Source organism: Myotis yumanensis, unplaced genomic scaffold (assembly GCF_028538775.1).
Source record: "Myotis yumanensis isolate MYYU_CA2020_CCGP unplaced genomic scaffold, mMyoYum1.0.hap1 SCAF_3, whole genome shotgun sequence".
NCBI lineage: Eukaryota > Metazoa > Chordata > Mammalia > Chiroptera > Vespertilionidae > Myotis > Myotis yumanensis.
Window position 1 is genome coordinate 178,738,341 of NW_027223754.1, and position 24,253 is coordinate 178,762,593.

Consider the following 24,253-nt stretch of genomic DNA (forward strand, 5'->3'; position numbering starts at 1 on the left):
TCCATCTAACAGAGTTGAATTAAAAAAGCACAACTCTCTGTGGAGCATACGGACAAAGGAAGCTCAGTGAGATGGGCTCAGTGAAGTGGGGTTCTGGGAGCAGCTGGCAGAGGGAGGGGAGAGCACTGGACAGAAGACCAGTGCCCAGTGGGAGGCAGCCAGGTCTTCAATCAGACTTCATTATTTTGTTTGAAGTATCATGACTATCCAAAATACCAGAGAGGCCCCTTTTAAAAGATCAAAATTATATCCCACACATACTAAAATATTTCTGGATGACATAATATAACACCAAGGAATACTACAAAATAATATAGCTGAAATAAGACTGGTCATGGTTTGATAGCTATTTAAGCTGGTGATGGTATATTGGGACACTTTGTACTATCCTATTTACTTCTGTGTATATTTAAATTTTTCTATAATAAAATTATTTTTAATCCCAACTACAATAAATGATTAACCATCATCATGTTAAAAGTCTTGCTTCATTTCAATCTGCTAGTCCTATTTATGACAAGAGGATCAGGTAGCCAGGCCAGTGTTAGTCATGCTGCTACCACTAATCAACTATGTGCCTTGGTCTTACTCAGTCTCTGGTTTTGAGTTTATGCATCTGAAAAAATGAAATGGTTGCATGAGATGATATCTAAGTCCCTATTTAACTACAAGATTATTATTAGAATTATAAAACACAGTTATTGTATAATACAGTTAAGAACTGCAAATGTTACTGATATCAGACTAAGGCCACATGCAAATATATTTAACCCCTCATTTATTTATTTATTTGACAAACATTTAGGGAATGTTTACTATGTACCCAAGCAGTGTTACATGTAGCTAGAATACAAAGTTAAATGATAGAATTCTGCCAATCTAATCATGGAAGATACATGTTTATAGTAAACACATGAAAACAATACAATGTAAGGGATGATGACAGAAATAAGGGAGTTGAAAATACCAAAAGGCTTCCATTTTCATATGCAGATAGTGGAAGAAAGTATCAGGAGATGAGACTGGATAGAAAAGTAGGGATCAGATTGAGAAGAACTATGAATGTGATGCCAAGGAATTTGGATGGTATCTCGAAAAGTGATAAGGAAGGTATTTTAAAGATTCTAAGCCTGGAAATGATGAGATCCAATTTACATTTTAGATGAACTGCTGCAACAAGAATTTGGATTTGGTGGTGGCTGGCAGTGTTTGAAGGACAGAAGAGAGAAACAAAGGAGGAAAGGGAGGTTTACCTAGTACTTAGGAGATACCTAAAATGATCCAGCAGGATATGATGAGGGGTGGAATCAAGGCAATATTAGTGGAGGTTCTTGAGATACTTTTAAAGCAGCACCTTGGGTTCTGGAGTAGGAAGAGGAAAGTACACTGAGATACATGCATAAATGGTTGTTAATGTACAATAACCAGTTCCTTCTTCAAAGGTAAATAAAGCAAAGATTTTAGAAATGCAGATTTTAGGTACTCTGCTGTATTTCTTCCCTCATTTTTCAAGATAATATAGAAACGATAGCATGGAATGATAGCATCCATTCATCATCATTACAGCTTCAAACACAGTGCCTAGCACAGAGTGGGTGCTTAATAAATGTGGGTTATGGCCCTGGTCAGTGTGGCTCAGTTGATTGATTGTCATCCCATGCACCAAAAGGTGGCATGTTTGATTCCCGGTAAGGGCACATGCCTGGGTTGTGGGCTCGATCCCCAGTAGGGGGAGTGCAGGAGGCAGCTGATCCATGTTTCTCTCTCTCCCTCTCTCTAAGATCAATAAAAACCTATTGAGAACAATAAACGTGGGTTATGTGTTTAGTGTGATAAGTTAATAAACAAATGAAACAAACAGTGCCACATGGTGCAGGAGGTTAACTCCCTGCTCACTGGCCATATTAGCAATGATTTGATAAAAAGCACAAGTAAAAGTAAGAAAAGATGAAAATTCTTTATCAGGTGATTTTATGTCCTTCTGCAATTTTTCCCTTAAACCTTCCAGGTTTTTAAACTATTATGTCTTAAGACAATGAAGCAGATGGTTGAATTCGTGTTATTAAGAGTTAGACTACTCATATGTAGCCTATAAGGTATTTTTTCTTATAAATTATATAGTATATTTTATCTGAGCCCCAAAAAGGGCACTTCTAAGAGAAGTATTAGAAATGCTCAGTCTCAGGTGCCACAAACCATAAGGACTTTTATCCCAATTTTTACAAAACAACAGCAATATTTTTCCCTTGAAACTATTATCTTCATTTGAATAAAGAGGAAAAGTAAAGCACATAAAGTTAGATAATCTAGACAATATCCTGTTATTAATGACTATTAGTCTGAAATTACAAAATTCTGCCTATCTTTTAATTAGTACCTCCTTATACTGTCAGGTTTTCTCAGCAGTGAGCCTGTGGTACTAAACATCAAAACCTTGAAATCTGATCATTTGATTTTATACTCATGTATAATAATAAAAGCGTAATATGCTAATTAGATCAGATGTCCTTCCGGACATTTCCTCCTTCCCTACGAAGCCACAGCGGGCAGGGGCCCCAGCAGAGGCCCCCAGCTGCAGCAGCTGGCAGGCAGGGGCCGGGGCCAAGGCCCTTGCATGAATTTCATCCATCAGGCCTCTAGGTCATAATAATTAACAAAACATTGATCATGTCCCAGGTAACATGCTTAACAGTTTATACATATATTACCTCATTTGATTTTGATCTTTGCATTAACCCCAAGAAGTGGTACATAAAGTATTGCCATTCTATAGTACAAAAAGATGGGGGGGCTTAGAGAAAATGTGTATCTTGTCCAATGACATACAACCAAAACAAGCCTGTCAGACTCAGTAGCCCATGACTCTTCACACTTATGTAGTATTGCCTCTCCTAAACCATATGAGATATGTGGGCAAGTGTTATTGTCTCTACTTTAAAAATCCCAGGCTCAGAAAATTGACAACACTTAGAAATGGAGCCAGCATCAGGCTCCTAGTTCAGGGCCTCTACCACTCTACCTCCAATACTGGACCTCTTCCATGAAACAAATCATAGCCACTCCACAGGAATTAGCAAAGTATAAAGTCCCACCCTTGTTTTAAAAAATCAAACACCTAATGGCTTTGTCAACATAGCATAAAGGTCATGAGGTTCTAAAAAAAAACTAATAAAGTTTCTTTTCTGACACATCAAGGCCACCTTTGACTCAAGTCATAAAAGGAGCTAATTTAGAAAATAATGCTCTTCAGATTTCTGATATGTGCATTTGTTTTCCCAATATTTATGTGTTTCTTTTAGAGTCCACATTCACTGCCAAAGTTTTCAGTACTTATCTGAGACTTGGGTAAAGGTTAAAGAGCAATTTTGTGTCCCCAACCCACAGAGAAAACAATGTCTACAATTAATCCTCACAGACTCTACTGCCAAATAGCAAGCAGATGCATTGTGTATGTGCCCGGGCAGTGGAGAGGGGTGAAAGAGGGTAGAGAGAAACATTAAAAACAAACCACATTTGGGGACTCATTTCTTCTAAGGGCCTTACATCTTCTAAGGCATTTGGCAGCTGACAAGATGATCCTGCCCTTGAATACAAGGAAGTTGCACCCAGTCTCACAAAGCCCAGCTTCAATCACTCCAAACAGAAGTCTGGACTTCCATCCTAGACAAATATGGAATTCAATCTGTGTGATGCCTTGAACGCAGCGAATTAATTTGCAATCCTTTATTATGACCATATTAGTCCCTCCTTGAGGGGGAAACAACAGGGGGAAAAACACATCATTTAAATCCCATAGCAAAGTTTTCAAACTTTTCCAGTAAGATACACACCCTAATTGAGTCATCAGCATAATGCTCTACAAGTGTATCACCTCAATACTAACTACCTTTCCTATACATGATTGTTCTAACTGTGCTAATTCTACTCAGAATGGTTAAGAAGCTATAACTTGTTTCATTCTTTTCCTTTAGTCATTTAACACTATAATTTTTAGAGTAAATGCACTGCCCTTAATTCACTTAAGTACTTAATCTATAGCTAAATTTCACACAGCTGAGCAAAAATTATACCTGAAAATAGCCAATAGCCAAAGTACTGAGGCAACATAAAGAAAACTGTTTCATGAATCAATGAGAATGTGCTAAATCCAAAATTAAGATTATTAGGAGGAAAATTCTTTGAAACTAAAATTAATATGTGGAAATTTTTCAAATATGTTTAGCTATTTATCAGCTAGTTGTATAAGAGTTATATAACACAGTCTTTTAGAATGGTCTATCTCAACTGAATATTAACTATCCAGCTCGAAGATTAGTTGGAACCCTCCTCTGTGGTATTTTAAAAACCATCTCCACTGACTACTCTCCAAATATTTGCATATGGCATATGGGATACTGAATGAAAGGCGATGAATTTCCTGAAATCTTTCATAGGCCATGATCCACTCCCAAAGATCCAAAGCTGTTCATGTTAGCTTGACACACCAGGCAACTCCAGCTCTAAGCTTTTCCCACCTTAAAAGTACTTGATCCCACCTACCACATTGAAAATGTGTTTCCCATTCTTTCCCCATCACATTAAAAACAAAACAAAACAAAAACGGAGTTTTAAGTGAACTCTTCTCCTGAAGCTAAAAATGAATGAATACTTCTTTGGATACCAAGTTGATAATGAATCTATTTCTAAGACTCTGAACTAGACTGCCTGAGTTTGAATTCCTGATTCCACTCTTGCTAACTGTGTGATCTTAGAGAAGTTAATTAATCTGTCTGAGCCTTAATATTCTCATCAATCAAAGGGATTCTTATGAGTTAATAAAAATTTAGAACAGTACCTGACACACATAAGTGGTCAATTTAAAGAAACAATTATTATTATTATTATTATTATTATTATCATTGCTATCATCACTGTTATTAATTTGAAAATTATACTGTTAACATGTCCCTCTGCCATTCTTCCAGAATGTGGAAAAATCAATCAAAAGTTAATTAGATCTCTGAACTACTCCTAAGTTAAAGAAAATGATACTTTGATAGTTTGGTCACCAAATTACACATTTTAATGAACTTAAGTCTGTGATTTAACATCATAAGGACTCAACTAAAATAGCAGTTTAGGATTTATTTGAATCTCTTATGGGAAACTCTTACAGATTTCAGTCTCTAAGTTATGAGTATTAAACTTTGGAAATCATGAAGCTAAAAATAATCACAATACATTTGGAGAGACAGATGCATCTGCAACTAAGCTACAACATAGAAAATGAAACTAATTTGAACAGGGGATTAAATGGGTTCATTTTTCCTGGGATTAAAAAAACACACATCAGCAGCCACAACAACAAGAAATAATAAAAATTGAAAGTTATAGGTTATGAAATATAACATATGCAAAATGAATACGCCATAGTTATTATTATGTTTTCAAGCTTTTATATAAAACCTAATCTACACATTAAAATACTAAGGTGAAAAACACATTACTATCATAGAAGAAAAAATAACCACAAAATAGCACATTTGCAACACCTAAAAACAAAGAATTAAATACCAGTACAACAGTAATACAGTATTAGCAGCTGTTTATTTGGATCTTACTATGTATCAGGCACTGTTCTAAACAACATTAAGTGTCCTACCTTCATAAAGAATTTCTATGAATCAATACCAAAAAAACCCCACACAAACAAAATTTTAAGTGAGCAAAAATCCCAAATAGAAATTTCAAAGAAAGCACAAACGACTCATAAACAAAATTAAAGATGTTCAACTATAATTCTAATCAGAGAAATGAAAATTAAAACCCTAATGAGACATGAGTTCACACACCTAGATAGGTTAAAACGTAAAAAGCTGTCAATATCTAGTTTTGTTAAGGAATAATGGTAACTCTTATTCACTGCTGGTGAAGGTATAAATTGGTACAATTGCTTTGGACAAGAGTTTGATACTACTTAGTAAATCTGAACATGCACATCTACATCCTCAATGCCCAAGCAATTCTGCTCCTAGGTATCTACCATAAGCATACTCTTGCACATGTGGAATAGGGGGCAATGGTTAACAAAGTCACTGAAGCATTGTTCCTACAGACAAAACAAACAGGAAGCAACACAAATGACTACCAACAAAAGTGGAATAATATATATATTGTGGTATATTCATATAACTGAAAACTACACAGCAGTGGAAAAGAACAAAATACCACTACATGGATAAACTCAGAAACAAAGTTGAAAAAAAAGCAAGTCACAGTATATAATACATACTGTATGATTCCCTTTAACCAATGTAACCCCAATAAATTCAATAAAAATAAATAAAAATTTTAAAAATAAAGTTCAAAACAAGCAAACCTAGAAAATAACATCGAGTTAATGGGATATATTCCGAGGTGATAAAACTAGTATAAGTAAAACAAGAGAATGCTTACTATAAAATTAAAGACAGTCATTACCACTGGGAGGAGGGAGGGCACACAGGGAGCTGCTGGGACATTGGTAAAATTCTATTTCTTTATTATTATTATTAATCCTCACCTGAGGACAGGCTTAGAGAGAGGAAGGGAGAGATATAGGTAGGTAGGTAGGTAGACAGATATCAACTGGTTGTCCTCCATATGTGCCCCAACCAGGGATCAAACCTGCAACCCAGGTATGTGCCCTGACTAGGAATTGAACTGGTAACTTCTGAGTACCTGGAATGACACTCAACCAACTGAGCCATACCAACATTTTATAACACAGAGGCCATATTCAACCAAACACTGCGCCCAAGACTGATGTGAGAGCAGGAGAGATATTCCAGTAAAAGGTACTCAGATACCAAAGTCTTCAGTAGCTGACCTATCCAAGACAAACCCTGGACAGTTGAGACCAAGACCCACAATCAAAAAGAATCCTTTATGAAATAAGTGAATGATCATTCTATGTGTTGTATTAAGATAGACACAGCTTTATTGTGATTCCCTTGGGGGCAAAACATGATGTAGGCATAAAGTGCAACAGAAAAGATCTAGATGGAATATAAAGAAATATTTCTACAGTTTTCAGAGTCATGGTAGACTAGTAGACAGAGGTTCTTATTTGATTTAGGCAGAGTAATAGAAGCCTCCAGCACTAAAATCTGTTTCAAATCAGATCTTTCAGTTAAAAGGTTTTTCTGCTAGTCTTCCCCTCTGGGAAATTAGAAATTCTCTAATTTTCTACTGGCATTTTCTCCAGATACAACAAATCTGTGAACCTGATATAAAAATTCATAATATGCTTTTATTTCCATAGGAAAGTAAGATGATAATGCTCTCTGAAAGAAAATATAAACACTGCACATTTATTTTTAAAACTGCTTATTATTAGACCACTATCCTCTTGGAAACTAATTTCTGGGTGGCAATGAAATACACTCTTAAGGAAAAAGTTGTCAGACACAATGTGTTTGTATCTTAAATATGTTAAAATATTATTTTAAAAGAGTCAAACATCTGTCTATCCAAGGTACCACAAAGATTCAGATTGGAAAAAGTGCTACTGCCACAGATTTCTACCAGGTGAAGGCTAACATGCTGTCTTCTTTAGAGGGTTCATGAGAGTGGTATTCATTAACTTGCTGATTAACCACCATCCAGGCCCAATCTGAAGCCTTATAGCAATTTTATTTTATCAGCATCAATAAGGTAGCTCCACCTTTTAGAAGCAAACAAAAATTAATCAAACTAACAGAAATCACAATATAAATTTACTAATATAGAATGAAAAATATAACTGTGACAGAAGCAAGGATGCCTGCTCATGGACACATGACTGATACTTTAATTACAGCCAGGTTTATATGGATAGCCCAATTATAATCAGAAGGTTCCTAGGTATGCATGGAATCAAAATTAGGGAAGTAAGAACTGAATATTTAATGGTCTTGTTTCATTCTCTCAATAATTGTTATTTTTGTGGGTTTTTTTAAAAATAAATACTTTTTAAATTGATTTTTAGAGAGATGGGAAGGAAGAGGGAGAGAGAGAAACATCTATGTGAAAGAGAAACATTGATCAGCTGCCTCCTGCACATCCCCTACTGGGGATCAAGCCCGAAAGCATGCTCTGCCTGGGAAGCAAACCAGCAACCTTTTGGTACAAAGGACGACACTCATCCAAGTGAGCCACACCAGCCAAGGACCATAATTGTTTTTTTGTTTGTTTGTTTGTGTTTTATATATACATATATTTCTTTATTGATTTCAGAGAGGAAGGGAGAGGGAGAGAGAGACAGAAACACCAATGATGAGAGAGAATCATTGATCGGCTGCCTCCTGCACACCCCCCACTGGGGATCAAGCCCGCAACCCAGGCATGTGCCCTTGGCGGGAATCAAACCCAGGACCCTTCAGTCCGCAGGCCGACAGACACTCCATCCACTGAGCCAAGCCAGCTAGGGCTGTTTGTTTTTTTTTAAATTAAGCAGCTACTATGTCCAGGCACTCTTCTAGGTGCTAGGGATACAGAGATCGCTCATTACAGAGAGCTCATATCTAAGCAACAGCTAAAGAGTATATATTTCACAGAAGTTTACTATAATATTATTAAAAGCAAAAAGTTCTGGAAGTAATCTAAATATTCAAAATAGAGCTGTGATTAAATCATGATAAATCCAAATGATTTAAAAATGTAGCTCTTTATAAACAGTATTTTTAAGCAGTAATTCATGATGGGAAATTGTCATGATGCAATGTTAAATGAAAAAAGCAGGCTATAAAAGTGTACAGAGTACATACATATATACATGCATTTCCTATCCCTTTATATGCATCCAAAAAGTCATCCAAGTACAGTGGGGCCTTGACTTAGAGTTTAATTCGTTCCGTGACAGAGCTCGTAACTCAAATTACTCGTATGTCAAATCAAAAAGTGAACGAGTGAGACACGTGATGCTGGGCTGATGTTGTGGCGCTCACTGTGACGTTCGCTGCGCCAACTAGCGGTGGGGTATCTGCAGCTGGCTCGTAACCCGAATTTTAGCTCGCAACTCAAAGCAAAAAATCGGCCGAGACGGCTCGTATCTCGAAAAACTCGTTAGTCAGGACACTCATAAGTCAAGGCCCCACTGTATTGTAAATGATCACTTTTTCTTTGTATCTTTTCGAATTTCTTAATTCCTAAAATAGCATTAATTGTCTTTTATCACCAAGGGGGAAAAATTGTCAAAGTAATTTCAATCAACACAATACCAGGAACTCTATAGATTTATGTATTAGAAACTAGTCAGCAATACCAGTCCTTGAACCTCTGCCTTTGAACTCTGAGAGAGAGCTTATCTTTTCCTTAAGGCAGCAGTCGCCAACCTTTCAGACCTCACGGACCACCAGTAGTCCGTGGACCACGGTTGGCGACCGCTGCTTTTAGGAATACTCAAGAATGAGCAATACAACCAAGTAACACACCCTATGTTTTCTTCCAACCTAGTCTCTTATTTCTAGCTGTCTGCTGAATATTCCAACTGAATGCCTTACTCAATAAATCCTATTTAATTATGTCCAAAAATAAATGCGTAACTTTTCCCTATTGCAAACCTTCTAGCAATCACATTACTGTCCATGGTAATAACCTTTCTCCCATTCAGAATGCTTGGAAAACAGCCTAAATTCATCTCTCCTTTTCCCATTTCAAGATCATTAGTAAATGCTGTCAAAATCTCTCTCCCAGTGCACCTTACTCTTCCTTCTTACGTCCACCATCCTGTCAGTCCAGGCCCTGATCGCACTGCCAGTGACATTACTGGACCAGCATTCGCGTGGGTCTCCCTGATGCCATGCTCTTCCATCTCTAAGTCACAGCTCCTTATGCAGAACTTGGAAGATGTCACCCACTGGCTCAAAAACTACTAAAGCCTTCCCCTTTCTACCACTCCAATCTATGCCTGGCTTTTATTAAACCCCATAATTTGGATCCACCCTAACTACTTAACTTGATTTTCCGTTATACACCAGTCTCCTCCCTCATCAACCAACAGACATGCCATAATCAATCTTACCACCAAGCCTTGGAATATCTGAATTTAAAAAGAACAAGTCCTTCCTTTCCCCTATATTCGTATTTAAAGAACTTAATGAATTTTCCTCTTCGACATAGCTTTTCTTGATTAACCCAACATCATTTGTTTCACTTTCAGAATTTGTCTATCACTTATTACGAATCTCACAATTAGGCATTTACTTCCACACTCATGTAAGTGGATTTACTGTTATATATGTTAGTCATCTATTAAATTCCATACTTCTTGAGGACAAGAGCCATTCCTTATTCTGTCCCCCACAATATTTAGCATGAGGCAGGACTCACAGAAAGTACTCAATATTGGATGACTGATTCAGCAAGAAATGATCAACTTCAGTCCCTGCCTCTCTCTCTTTTTTTAATTAAATCTTTATTGTTCAGATTATTACATTTGTTCCTCTTTTTCCCCCCATAACTCCCCTCCTCTCAGTTCCCGCCCCACCCTCCGCCCTCACTCCCCACCCACTGTCCTCATCCATAGGTGCACGATTTTTGTCCAGTCTCTTCCCGCATCTCCCACACCCCTTTCCCCACCAAGAATAGTCAGTCCATTCCCTTTCTATGTCCCTGATTCATTATAATCACCAGTTCATTCTGTACATCAGATTATTTATTCACTTGATTCTTAGATTCACTTGTTGATAGATGCATGTTTGTTGTTCACAATTTGTATCTTTACCTTTTTCTTCTTCCTCTTCTTAAAGGATACCTTTCAGCATTTCGTATAATACTGGTTTGGTGGTGATGAACTCCTTTAGCTTTTCCTTATCTGTGAAGCTCTTTATCTGACCTTCAATTCTGAATGATAGCTTTGCTGGATAAAGTAATCTTGGTTGTAGGTTCTTGGTATTCATCACTTTGAATATTTCTTGCCATTCCCTTCTGGCCTGCAAAGTTTCTGTTGAGAAATCAGCTGACAGTCGTATGGGTATTCCCTTGTAGGTAACTGACTGTCTTTCTCTTGCTGCTTTTAAGATTCTCTCTTTGTCTTTTGCTCTTGGCATTTTAATGATGATGTGTCTTGGTGTGGTCCTCTTTGGATTCCTTTTGTTTGGGGTTCTCTGCGCTTCTTGGACCTGTAAGTCCATTTCTTTCACCAGGTGGGGGAAGTTTTCTGTCATTATTTCTTCAAATAGGTTTTCAATATCTTGCTGTCTCTCATCTTCTGGCACCCCTATAATTCTGATGTTTGTACGCTTGAAGCTATCCCAGAGGCTCCTTACACTATCTTCGTATTTTCGGATTCTTTTTTCATTTTGCTTTTCCGGTTGGGTGTTTTTTGCTTCTTCGCATTTCAAATCTTTGACTTGATTCTTGCGCTCCTCTGGTGTGCTGTTGGGTGTCTGTATAATATTCTTTATTTCAGTCAGTGTATGCTTAATTTCTAGTTGGTTCTTTATCACAACATCGAGGGTCTCATTAGTTCTCTTGAGGCTCTCATCAAGTTTATCGGCAGTTTCTAGAAAATTATTGAAAGCCCTTAAAAGTGCGTTTTTTAGCTCTATATCCTCCATTTCTGTCATGTTTTTTTGTCTCCCCATTTTTTATGCTTTCTTGGTGCACCCCCTTGTGGTCTTTGTGTGCAGTCTTGTTGTAGTTAAGCCTTGATTGTTGTCGGCAATACTGGGGGTGAATTGACCTCCAGGCTAACTGGCTATGAGAGTCAGCTGTGTCTGCAGTGGGAGAGCTTCTGTGCTGAATCTCTAGGGCGGTGCTAATCTAGCCTTTGCCTGAGGCTATCCAGCATATGCCTCTGTGCAGGGCTTGGGCGGGGCGGGTCCCAGGGGATCTATAGGGTGGGCAGAGCGAGCAGATATGGCTGCTCTCAGTTCCGTCCCCAGCGGCTCTGCAACCGCTGAAAACCTCGGAGAGAAAGCTGCCTTCCCGCTTCTCCCATTTGAGTCTGGGTCCCTAGAGACTCACCCGGATCTGGAGCTCAGAGTCTGAAACTCCCTCCCGATTGAAAACAACAACCGCACCCTCCGCCCGCCGGCCCTCTCCACGTGCACTTCGCACCTTAGTATTTCACTTCAGCACTGCACCTCCTCTGAGTCTCGTATGGTTTCCTCTTTCCTCCTAGTTGTAGAACTTCCACTCAGCCAGCCTTCCTGTGGTTCTGGATGATGTCCATTCCGTCTTTTAGTTGTATTTTTGAAGTGGTTGTTCCGGCGTTAACCTATGCCGCCATCTTGGTTCCCCTCTCCCCTGCCTCTCTTTAACATGCATGTAGTGGTTTAGGCAGGTCAAGCACCATTCTAAAGGATATCATAGGAGACTCTTAAGCACATTCTCATGAAGTCCTTTTAGGTATAATTCTGTAGTGATGACAGGGGGGTATGCCCTGTATTATTCCCAAAGTTCTAGGGAATAATACTTGGTGTTCTCTAAGTTTAAACACCTTCCAACCTCCAGGAGAACAGGCACTAGGTCTTTTGAAAGAGCGCTTTGATTGGAATGAATGTCAAAGAGAACTGCATAATAAAACAAACGACCTGAATAGAGAGTCCTGCTTATTCATAAGTCGCCAAATCTCACTGACCCTCAGTTTAACTCAAGAGATGCCATGCTGTTATCGTTTAAGTGATAGTAACTGCCAAGTGATGAGAAATATTTTCATATGTGCAGTTGTAGTGCCCATATTTATGAAGTTCTTTGGGGTCTTCAAAGGGCTTTCTACATACCTGATCTTTCATTATCTGACCTTTCCTAAATATTGGGTGAAATGGACACAAAGTATTATTTAAAACAGAGTTCATATATAACACATATTTTGTTATATGGTTGGTATGAGAATGCAATTTTATCCAAACACATGTTCCCTCTTATCCTTCCCTTCCCTTTCTGCCACCTTCTGCCTAATTAGGACTATCCATAATTTATGGTTTAAGTCTTAAAGGTTTTATAACATTTCAAAAATGTGCCTATAATTTTCACTAATATTTACAGTGTGTCAGTTTCTGTTTCTCTTTTTACTCAAGTCTAAAAACAGGGAAACACAGGTACATACACATCTTTTTATTAAACCCCAAAATATTTTATTAAAACAATCTGTCAATTTTTGCATAACAATACACCCAGTGTATTTTTAGAAAGGATTACTGGCAGTTTGACTTAATCTTAAAATATGACACTGGTCCCACCAGTGGCACCTGGAACAGGTGTTAGAGGAATTTGACATCTTTTAACCATCTGCATTTCTCCTGGCTCCACCCTATGCCTCTCCTGCCATTCTGCAAGCCTTCTTTTTCTTTTCCTGTTCTTGTCTTTCACTTCCCTTCCTGTAATGCCCATAAACTTTTATTATTACCACTAAGGGCACTAAAGCAAACACAGCTGCCAACAAGCCTAGAAATAATACAATGGATATAATTCTAATTGGAGTCTATAATTAACTTTTTGGTTGTCCTTAGAAAACACCTTAACTATACTCTGTTTCAGTGGCCCAATCCACAAGACAGAAAAAAATAAATGGCTGTATAAAGTAAACCTATGTGAAGAAAAAACCTAGAATGCTTTTCAGCTCCAACAGTCTAATACAGATTATACATACAAAGTTCAGAATCATGATTTGCAGGTGCAAGTTTCTGAAGGATGAAAAATGGTGGGACGGGGGCAAACTAGAGATAATGTCTGACACCATTTGACGTTGAAGTCATGCTAAGCTATTAAAATATAGGAAGGGTTAAGTAGAGAAGACAGAAATAAATCAAGGCTAGACTCAAAATTAAAGAACTTTAGCACGAGATATTACAGTCCTGGGAAATTTTTAAGGGTTCCATAAAACTTTATGGGAAAGGCACATAATTACGTTCCTACCACAATCCTCTCCCTCAGTCAAGTGCTCTTGGCGCTATGCTTTGATGCTGCATTCTCCTTACACAACCCTAGTTGCTCTACACATTCATCAGAAAAAAAGGTCTTTTGTGGATTTCTTTCTCTCTTTATCTCTCTGGCTAATGGTATCCTTACTTTGTCCACTTAATTTCACAGAAAGGAAGCAAGAGACAGTTTATCACTGGCAGTATACTTGCAGGCTGGGGCAGGGGGTGAAGTGTAGAGGGTGGGAAACACAGCATAGATGCTTATACTAGGATGCAAGAAACAACAGAAACACAAAAGCTCAGAGCGCTAAAGTTGGATAAAATAAGCATTTTGAAAATGGCAAATAAAAAGTTATTTTATAAAGCAAGTTCATCTATCCTATCCAGCCACATGTCCCAATCCTAAAATAATCCAGGTTCTTGTGGCTGCCTAAACAGTCTTTACATCTCTATGCTATAATGTCCTCCTGCTGCTTGTTGGCCTGAAAAAACTCCAACTCAGCCTTCAAGTCTAAGCTCTAACACTACCACCTCCAGGCAAAGCTTCTTTGATTCTCCCAAACCCGTGCTCCTTTCCCTTAAGTGCTCCTCACACTGCTCCTTCACTACAGCAGCGGTGTGATATTACAATTACTTCTATACCTGTGAGTGTAGCTCTGTGGGAGCACCGTGTCTTTCCATCACCGCATCTCCTGGTACACTGGACGTACCTCATAGGTCAGTGATGGTGAACCTATGACACGTGTGTCAGAGGTGACACGCAAACTCATTTTTTTTGGTTGATTTTTCTTTGTTAAATGGCATTTAAGTATATAAAATAAATATCAAAAATATAAGTCTTTGTTTTACTATGGTTGCAAATAGCAAAAAATTTCTATATTGACACGGCACCAGAGTTAAGTTAGGGTTTTTCAAAATGCTGACACGCCGAGCTCAAAAGGTTCACCATCACTGTCATAGGTCATCCCATAGGTCTCAACACACATCCATCGAGTCTCTTTCTTCCAATCCAACCTAATGTAGAACTTCATTATCTATCTCCTAGATTATTATTATTATTATTATTATTATTTTAATATATTTTATTGATTTTTTACAGAGAGGAAGGGAGAGGGATAAAGAGTTAGAAACATCGATGAGGGAGAAACATTGATCAGCTGCCTCCTGCACACTCCCTACTGGGGATGTGCCCGCAACCAAGGCACATGCCCTCGACCGGAATCGAACCCAGGACCCCTTCAGTCCGCAGGCCAACACTCCATCCACTGAGCCAAACTGGTCAGGGCTAGATTATTATTTTTTTAATAATTTCTTTTTTTTTCAAGGATATGCTATTATTGATTTTAGAAGAAGGAAGAGAGAAACATCAATGTGAGAAACATTGATCGGTTCCACCCAGTATGTGCCTGACTGGGGATGGAACCCGCAACCCTCTGGTGTACAGGACAATGCTCCAACCAACTGAGCCACTGGCCGGACTCTCCTAGATTATTTAAATCAGTCTCTTCATTGTTCTTCCAATTTATGGGCCCTCTTCCCTGAAATCCACTTCACATTCATTCTTGCCACTGTAATCTTACCAAATTACAACTTTAATTAAATGTACTAGGTTGAGCAGTTGATGATGCAGAGAATGAAAAGCTGAAAAACACCTGTTCTCTAAGCTCAATGGGCTCAAATCCAATAGGACACAGAGAGAAGTAAATAATTAAGTAAATAAGTAAATAATTTATCAGGTGTTATAGAAAATATCCAACTCATGCTAATTCTTGGCCTGGTATGTCCTTTACTTTAAATGGTCAATCCTTCCTAATCTCTCCAGTCAGAAGCAATCTCTCCTTCCTCTGCTCCCACAGTGCCCTTATCACTTTCTATTTAAGTTTATGCCCATGTATTATGTCTCTTACTAGATGAAATCTTTCTAAATGGAAGGGCAATATATTTTACATGTCTCTATTTTGCCATGGCACCTAATACAGTGCCATGCAAATAGCTGATAAATGTTGAATTACGATAGCTAACCTCACTAAAATATTATGAGTTTGTGATTCCTTTAGGATTTGCTAGTATTAAGAATACCAATGGGCCAAATATATGCAATTCAAGATTAAAATTTTTCCACTCTAGCCACTAAAATAGAAAAAGTCTATTCTGTTTGGCTAGATAATAGTGGACATATGGGTAATATCCTCAACCAGATTTGAAAGATGTGTCCAAACGAAATGGACCTCTATTATAAAAACACAACAAAAGGCAACTCCCTAGTTCTACAAGCCAAGCATCCAGCCTCTGTGACAAATACAGAAAAATTATGAAGGGCAAACATGGTGTGGTGTTTCCATAATGGGGGCAAGTCAAGGAGCAAATGCTTAACTAAGTAAAAATGCCCACTTCTTAGTAAAAATCAAATTCACTGAGACAAGAAAATACTTTAAAAGCAGATCATTAAATAAGCTCTTTGATCGCTCAAATAACACAACTTTCCAGAGGGGAATACGTATAGCTTTTATCCATTCTTTAAAGTCTACATCCAATTTCCTGCAACAGTGCTATCATAAGATACCTCTCCTTATTAGGATTCCCAATTCTTTAATTTCACTTTTGAAATTATGTCTGTCCTACCTCCACCCCATTGTTTCACCATAATTGTTTTAGTTAAATGCAACAGTTGTGTGCAGAATGAGGTAGATAGCAACTCAACTATCATTCACTGAATCACAAAAATTAAAGACTTCTAACATTTCATGATTTAAAATGCAGCACTAAAATTTCAACTTCTCAATTTTGGCCAAAAACAAAGCTCAAAGCTCAAAACTATAAACACCTTTTAAGAAAACGCTGTGTCATAATGACATTTATCTGCTCCTAATTGGCTTGAATGAAATCAGACCATCTGATTATATCATTTACTCCAGCATTAAAATTGCTGAAGGCAAAAACTGTGTCTCATACACTAATTTTATGGAGTCCTTAGCAAGCTGTCTATAGCAACTTTTAATCTACAGACCTGAGTTTAAGTTTGCTATTAGAATCAAGTAAGATACATAAAAAATGCTTTGTAAAACTATATAGCATAATACAAATGTAAGGTGTTATTAGTATTATTATTATAATAAGCTCTTTCTAAGAGCAAATCTCCCCTATAGGAAATCTGAATAGAGCTGAATTATTTATGTATATTTTTTCCAAGAGAACTTATGTTTGAAATGCAATACTGTAAATAACTCCTAAAAAAGGGAGGAAGGAGCGGGGAAGTGGGGAGTAAGAGAGAAAGCAAACCTGGGTCTTAGGGATCGATTTCTAACTCTTCCACTTACTATCTACCTATGTGACCCTGGTCACTTCACCTCACTAAACTCGTTTCCTCATTTGTAAGTGGGGATTAAATGAGAGGATACTTATAGAAAGTACTTAGCACTATGTCTGCTACATCGTAAGTGATAAGTAAATGGTTACTGTTACTGATTAAATTAATGTTACATCCATACCCTAACTGATGACATTCAAGAAGAAAAAGGAGCCAAGAGCATGTCAGAATGGAAGCTGATATACAGAGATCTAAGTTTATATATTACTGTAGGGAGACAAAGTTTGAGAAACATAGATTATACAATGCATTTTCATATAAATGAGCAAATTACTTACTGTGTCTCCAGGATTGCTCAAGAATCTAGAGAACCGAAGCCAATATCTCCAAGTCATAAAAGCAGAATAGCAATGACTGTATGGAAGGAGAACAGGACCAAAAAATCAAAATAAAAACTTTAAAATGTGCTTATTAATGTATACAGAAGCTTCTTTGTTTCCAGACTTTCAATTTTCTAAATTTTCATGAAATGAAAGCTAGACCCCACAGCAAAGGCAAAACTTGCTTGCAAAAAAATAGATGGTATTAACAATCATGCACAGCCACTTAAGTTTCTGCCATCTTGTCCTTTTTTCTGGGCACATTGTTGTATTTGTGGTTGATTTTGAGGTATTAAACATTATTAACTCCATCATATTAAGTAACTGCAAAAGCAGTAAAAGTGTTCCAAAATTAGAAAGAATAGAATACTCTCCTGAATCAGAGGTAGAGAGAGCAAATAAATGTAAAAGGTAAGAAAACAGAGAATACTGCCTGTGCAAATGAGATCAGAGTCTTATATTCTGTAACGTGAAAAATCCATACCGGTGGAATCAATAAGATTCAGCAAAAGACAAGGAAAACAGGAAACCTTCTGCATGTGTGGCTAGAGAATCAACATCATTTCGGGTTGTCAACTGGTCTAATGTTAATTCAGGGGACAGCAAGGAGCTTATTTAAGAATTTAAAAGCTGAGCATAATACAGGTGCTACTATCATTAGCGACAGACAAATTGCCAAAGTTTGAAGCCCTTTTGAATTTACACACCACCACTGTGAATGGTCAGGTTCACTACATGACATGTAACTGTTAAGGTCTTCCCTAAGACTTGTGCAGAGACTATCTATGAGGGGGGCTACCTGTCTCAGTGGATTTTCAATGTAGACAAAACTAGTCTATTATGGGAAAGGATGCCCCCAAAATTTCTATCAGTGAAAAGGTGAGAGTATGTCTGGGTTTTTTTTGTTGTTTTTTGTTTTATTTTACTAAGAATAACTGTTCAAAACCAAACCTGTGCTCACAGGAACACATAACTTTGTTATAACAAACTACAGTTGACTTGTAAACTTGAAATTACCAGCTTAGATCCTGAAAATTTTGTCAATAGGGGGTTGGTAAATGAAAATAATATACTATCACCTATTAACTTAAACTGTTTATTTAAAAAATCTTTTTAAAAATTTTGTTTTGCCACTTTTACCTTATAATAGTAACATAAATATATGGGCTTTATATCCTGCCTTTAGTTCTGCTACTTTTCCCAGAAGGTTTTGAGCTCATCAACCATAAATTATCCTGCTGTGGGAGTTTACTAGAACTATCCGATTCAGACAAGCAGAGAGCAGTTTTTATATTCATTCACAGAGACTGTGCCTCTGGAGTTCTTAAAACTGAGTCACTCAGGGCACTGACAAAGGAGTTGAAGGGTCTGCATCTTGCTGGATAGGGAAGGACAGGCAGTACCCCTACCACTGCCTAGATATATTTTGCTTCCTAATCTTTAAATCCACTTTGAGTTTATTGTGATGCCAATACTTAGATAACCAATAACAAATGTGAACTATTCCTGAAATTTCATAAATAAAATCAATTGGACTATTCATTCAACAAAGCAGTATTTACTGAGCAGGCCTATGCTAGGCACAGTGTATTTCTAAAGCACCTTTTGTTTCACAATCCCAAAAAAGCTTTCAAAGTTGCCTTAAAATAAAGTATCAGTGACTGAATGTCTCTCATTTTATACATGTATAACACTCTATTCAAAATCCTGATTCAGGCATTATCAATTTAGCTGTTTGTGGAAATAAAAACTAAAAGGGTTAGACTGGCATTCGATCGTTAAATAAATTCCAACTTCACAATTCAATCCAAAAAATAGCCAGAGCCAAGTGATTTTTTAAAGTTACAAGACAAATTATATGATTCAGAAATTCCATTAGGCAAAGGAGTTAATACAATTATAACTTCTTATTTCTAAATCCTTATATGTATGCTACTAGGTACAAAGTCAAATGTATCATAAGTCCCACTCAATGGTTACCTTTAAATTGCACAAAGAGCAACTTCCAAAAATTGAATAAATATCTAACATGCCAAAAACAATTTATTTATTGGATTTACATTATTTTGGAGCTCTGTCTAGAAAACTGATTCCTAAATTTAGGTGCCAGAAAAATATATTTTCCCAAATCAATTATTTGAAACTGCCTAAGAAAGATCATCAAGAATGGGAGAGAAAATAAGGAGAGTGATTAAGCACAGGGATCTTATATAATTAAAGGCTAATATGCAAACTGTCCCCTGGAGAGTTTGACCCACTGGGAGTTCGACTGCTCGCTATAACGTGTGCTGGCCACCAGGGGGTGGTGCGGAACAAAGGAAGGCCCCAGCTGGCAGCTGGCAGCTGGCAGCTGGCAGCTGGCAGCTGGCAGCTGGCAGCCAGCAGCCAGGGGAAGGAAGGCCCCAATCAGCCCTGATCGCTTTCCAGGCCAAGGGACCCTACCTGTGTATGAATTTCATGCACCGGGCCTCTAATACAGGTATAAGCTGGAATGTCTGGGTTGCAATGCTTGTTCTACCATTTTCTAGTTATCTGACCTCAGTTACCCCATCTGCAAAATGGGAATAATAAAAATATCTACTCCATATTGTTGTTGTATGGCTTAAACCCAGGTAAATTACTACATGCAAGGGTTTATCAGCAAGTAGAACTACCTAAAGTGTTTGCTTATTATGATTATCATATGACTCGATCATCCAAATCATCTACACAAATGCCTTGCCCTACTCAGAGCCTTCCTTAACTGGCCTAGTGGAATTTAATACCTCCCTCCTTGACTTCTCCACAATATGCATTGTGTTTCATAGTTATTTGGGTAAAATTCCCTCCAATTAGATTATATCTCCTTGAAGACAGAGACCACATCTGAATACAATGGGCAGCAAATATTGCTCATTGTTGCCCTTCATTTCTCTCTAAAGGTTCTGAATAATAATATCCTGCTAATCAGCAAACCTTTACCTGGAGACAGGAGCTTTATATAACCAGTACACTTAAATACTAATCATACTTTGATAAATATTCTCTTAAGACTTAAAAACTTGGGAGGAGGTGGAAAGGAGGAAAGAAGGATTCACTTAATATTTTAAAACTACTGATCAATATCTTTTAAAATTAATTTATTTTTAAAAATTTCTTATGCTTTAAAAGCTTACTTTCATTATCTCATTCAAAAAGCCCATGATGCTTTTAATATAAAAATACAGTAGCATAATTTCTGCATATGTCATGTCTAATCTAATCATAACTTGCCCATCTGCTGATTTGAATGTAATCATGGGATGCTAGGTGACAATGTGCTTGCTTGATTCACCCTACACTGTTTATGTAAAATAAAATAATTTAAACTTGACTTCAAGATGCACATCTTTCTGGCTTTGATTTCTGCTCCCTTTTCCCTCTTAACAATGTGCCATTTACACACACACACACACGCACACACACACACACACACGACACACACACCTTCAATTTATCTAGGATTACCTGAGAAAGCACCTTCTAAAGTATCCAACTTTGGTAACACAATGAGGTGTTGCTCTTACTTAGAGAGAAGAGAACTTTTCTGAAAACGAATGGCAGAACTGAACCCAGTGCTTTGTTGCCAATTTCAACAAAGTACAATTTTTCCTTTTGAAATTTATTTTTCAGCATAAAAACTGCTGAGGACACCTATTTACCTGCACAAATATTCCTAGTCTTGATTCTTTTAATTTGATTTTCAACTTTAAAACAAATGCAAAAACAAAAGGCTAAAGAATCACAGCACTCATTTAACATGGTTTTTCTAATTTTTTCATTCCCCAGTGGCAGCACTTTTCAAAGGAATACCAAAAGTACACCCTATTTGTTTCTCATTCTAAACACATCCCAACCAAGGGGAAACATTATCAGCCATCTTAATAAGAAGAATGGAAAGTGCAAAGCTAAGACAGGTCAAACCAAACATTTTCTATTCATTATACTTCTTTTCAGATCAGAATTTTTCACATGGAAGTACTTTGAACCTCCCCAATGACAAATGTCATCAAAATTTAATAACATTTTAAACTAACTTCCCTCCCCTCAAATAGTCACAAGACTGGCTAATTCACAGACAATACCTCCCGGCTACTGGGTAGAGAGTAAAATAAACTTAATTGTTTTATGTATCCTGAGGTATATAAAGAAAAGCAAATCAAACACAAAGAGGTTTCCAGTGTCTCACATATCCATACCTATATGATTGAGACAAGGAACCTTCAAAGACCTTCACTGGATACATACAATGGCTTTAAATCATAGACCCCGCCTTTGAGGTAGGGAGACCTGGCAAGTGCAAGCCTCCGAAAGACAGGAGTCACCCATTAAAAAAACCACATTGTTTCCTCGGATGTTAGCCGTAAAAAAAGCTAAAACTCAGGACTTTCCTGAGCAATTGCCTCCTCCCAAAACTTATCAAAAGTTCATGGGAAATAGACAAGAGCGTTGGTTCTGCATTTTATCTCGTGAAGAACAGATAAGCCACTTTTGGACAAGCCACCACGACTTGCAGCAGCACCACCAGCTCCTCACCCCAACCCCCGCCCCATTTCTTTTTATCTCTCTCCCCTAAACTACACCCCGAAAAGCGACCCACAAAAGTAGCAGCAGTAAACGGGAGGCTCCTGGTTTTCGAGAAAATAAACTTTGCTCTTTGGCTGTCAACCTGACAACTTTCTAAAGGTGAAACGTCTCCTCCTCGACCGGGGACAGCCTTTTGGATGCGCATAACCAAACAACCCCTCGTCCGTCCGGGTCCGCGACGGCGAAGGTGCAAAAAGGTGGAAAATGACATGGGAAGGAGTGTCTGCGGGGCCGGCGGTGGGGACAGCTCCTGAGCCCGGCCGCGCGCCCCGTGCCCCTGGGAGCGGGCGACTTTGCCGGGTGCGAGGCGTGTTGAGCCATCTGACGCATCAGTTTTTAGGAATGGTACCCAAATGCCCCCACGAGGTAGGAGCCGCGCCTAGAACCCCTCCCCTCGGGGACACCGGCCGGGGGCACCGGCCGGGCGAGCGGGGGGCAGCCGGAGAGGAGCCACCGCGATTGTTATTGTTTACGAAGCCCAGGCAGCACCGGGAGCCGGGCGCTCGGGGGCCGAGGAGCGGAAGGCTGAGAGGAACCGGGAAGGACAAAGATGCCTTCCCACGCTCGAGGCTGCCTCTCCGGACACGCGGGGCCGGGATCACCCCGGGGATCAAGAGGGCCAAGGCCGTCGCTAGAGCTTCACCGGAGACACTGCCAGCCCCGACATTCACCCGGCTTTCCCTGGACCCCCTAAGACACCCCGCAAGGTCCCTCCCTGCTGCGCGCGGAGGGAGGGCAGGTGCGGCGGCCCGGCCCCCCTCGCAGCCCCGGCATCCGCGCACTCACCTGCGTCCGGTCGCGCCAGCGGCCGGCTCAGCCTCCGCACGGACCTCGGCCGGCCCCGCGCCCGTCCGCTCCCTCCCGCCAGCTCCGCCCTCGCCCCGCCCCCGGGAGGTGGGCCTGGCGGCCGCGCCGAAATCGCGAAGCGGCCTCCCTGAACTCTCGCGAGCCCTCCCTCCTCGGCGTCTGGGTGGCCAGGCTGTTCCGACTCGGCCCTGACGTCACACGCACCACAGCCGGAAGTAGCCTTCTGTCGTCAGCGCGGGCCTCCGGCCCCACCCATCCGCGCCGGGTGAGTTTCTGATTGGCCCTGGAAGGGTTGACTGGAGAGTCAGCACTGGCCTCTCTCGTCAACCTCGCTCTTTTCTCTCTACTCTACCCAGAGCTGGTTCAGGTCTCTCTTGAGAGTGGCCCAGAGTGTGGTCACATTAGTCACCTGTCCTGAATGTGGTCCGAGTTTTTTCCAAGACTTCACAATGCATTTGCACAATGCAATGCAAAGTGTGTTAGAAAGAGGGGCTGGGAAAAAGAAAGAAAGAAATAGGGGCTGAGGGATACATCTCCACAAGTCCACACATTTTTCAGATTAGGAAGATATGATCAACCAAGATGGATTGGCTGGCCACGTTGTTTTCAGTCAGTAGCTATGGGATCCACCGAGTTTCCCTGACTCTTCTGTTTCACCATGGCTCGATTCCAGAGACCTGAGAGGGGCTCAGATTTGGAAAAGCCACAAAATATTTGGTGGCGAACATGAAAATTTTGCATGCGTTATCTTGGAAAATCTAAAATAACTGGCAATGCTGACCTACTTTTTCATTAGGATCAGAGAACTATGAGGAAAATCGAAGCCCGGGCAGGACTGGGAGCCGGGCATACTCCGTGCAGTATGGCGTAGAAGTGATGGCTTTGGGAAGATGATGCATTGGAATTTTAGGAGAAAACTTATCGGAAAAAACAAGAGAATAGCTCCCAATTATCGTTGACAAAGTTATCTTAACCTGAATATTGGAGATTTTATAAAAGACCTTAGCTTTTAGACTACTAAGGTAATATAGAAAGCTGATACTGTGCTTGCAAAAAATACAATTCAGAGATGCCAACCATTATCTTTCGTTTCACCAAAGCAGGTGACTCTGCAAAAGACAGTGAAGAATCATGATATCACTTTTCTCTCTCTCTCTTTTTTTTAATACTCATACATAGCTAGGTAGCTATACATTATGCTTTTTATATTGTATTCTTGGGGAAATCAGTTCCATTTATATCATCTGATCATTTGGAGGCTCAAATGGCAATTGCCTTATACAAGCATA

The 24,253-nt window shown here is 39.1% G+C and overlaps 1 protein-coding gene across 2 annotated transcripts in view; it reads right to left on the reverse strand.

Moving 5' to 3' along the window:
• The window catches only part of STK38L (serine/threonine kinase 38 like), a 77,895-nt gene extending 54,883 nt beyond the window's left edge, over nucleotides 1-23,012 (reverse strand). The window contains exons 1-2 of one of the 2 annotated variants that reach the window (XM_070410514.1): nucleotides 22,944-23,012; nucleotides 17,511-17,586 (exon numbers count right to left, since the gene is read on the reverse strand). The gene's annotated coding sequence lies outside the window, so the exon portion shown is untranslated. The remainder of the gene's footprint in view (nucleotides 1-17,510; nucleotides 17,587-22,943) is intronic. The other variant, XM_070410515.1, reaches the window with a different exon arrangement.
• Nucleotides 23,013-24,253: the final 1,241 nt, after the last annotated feature.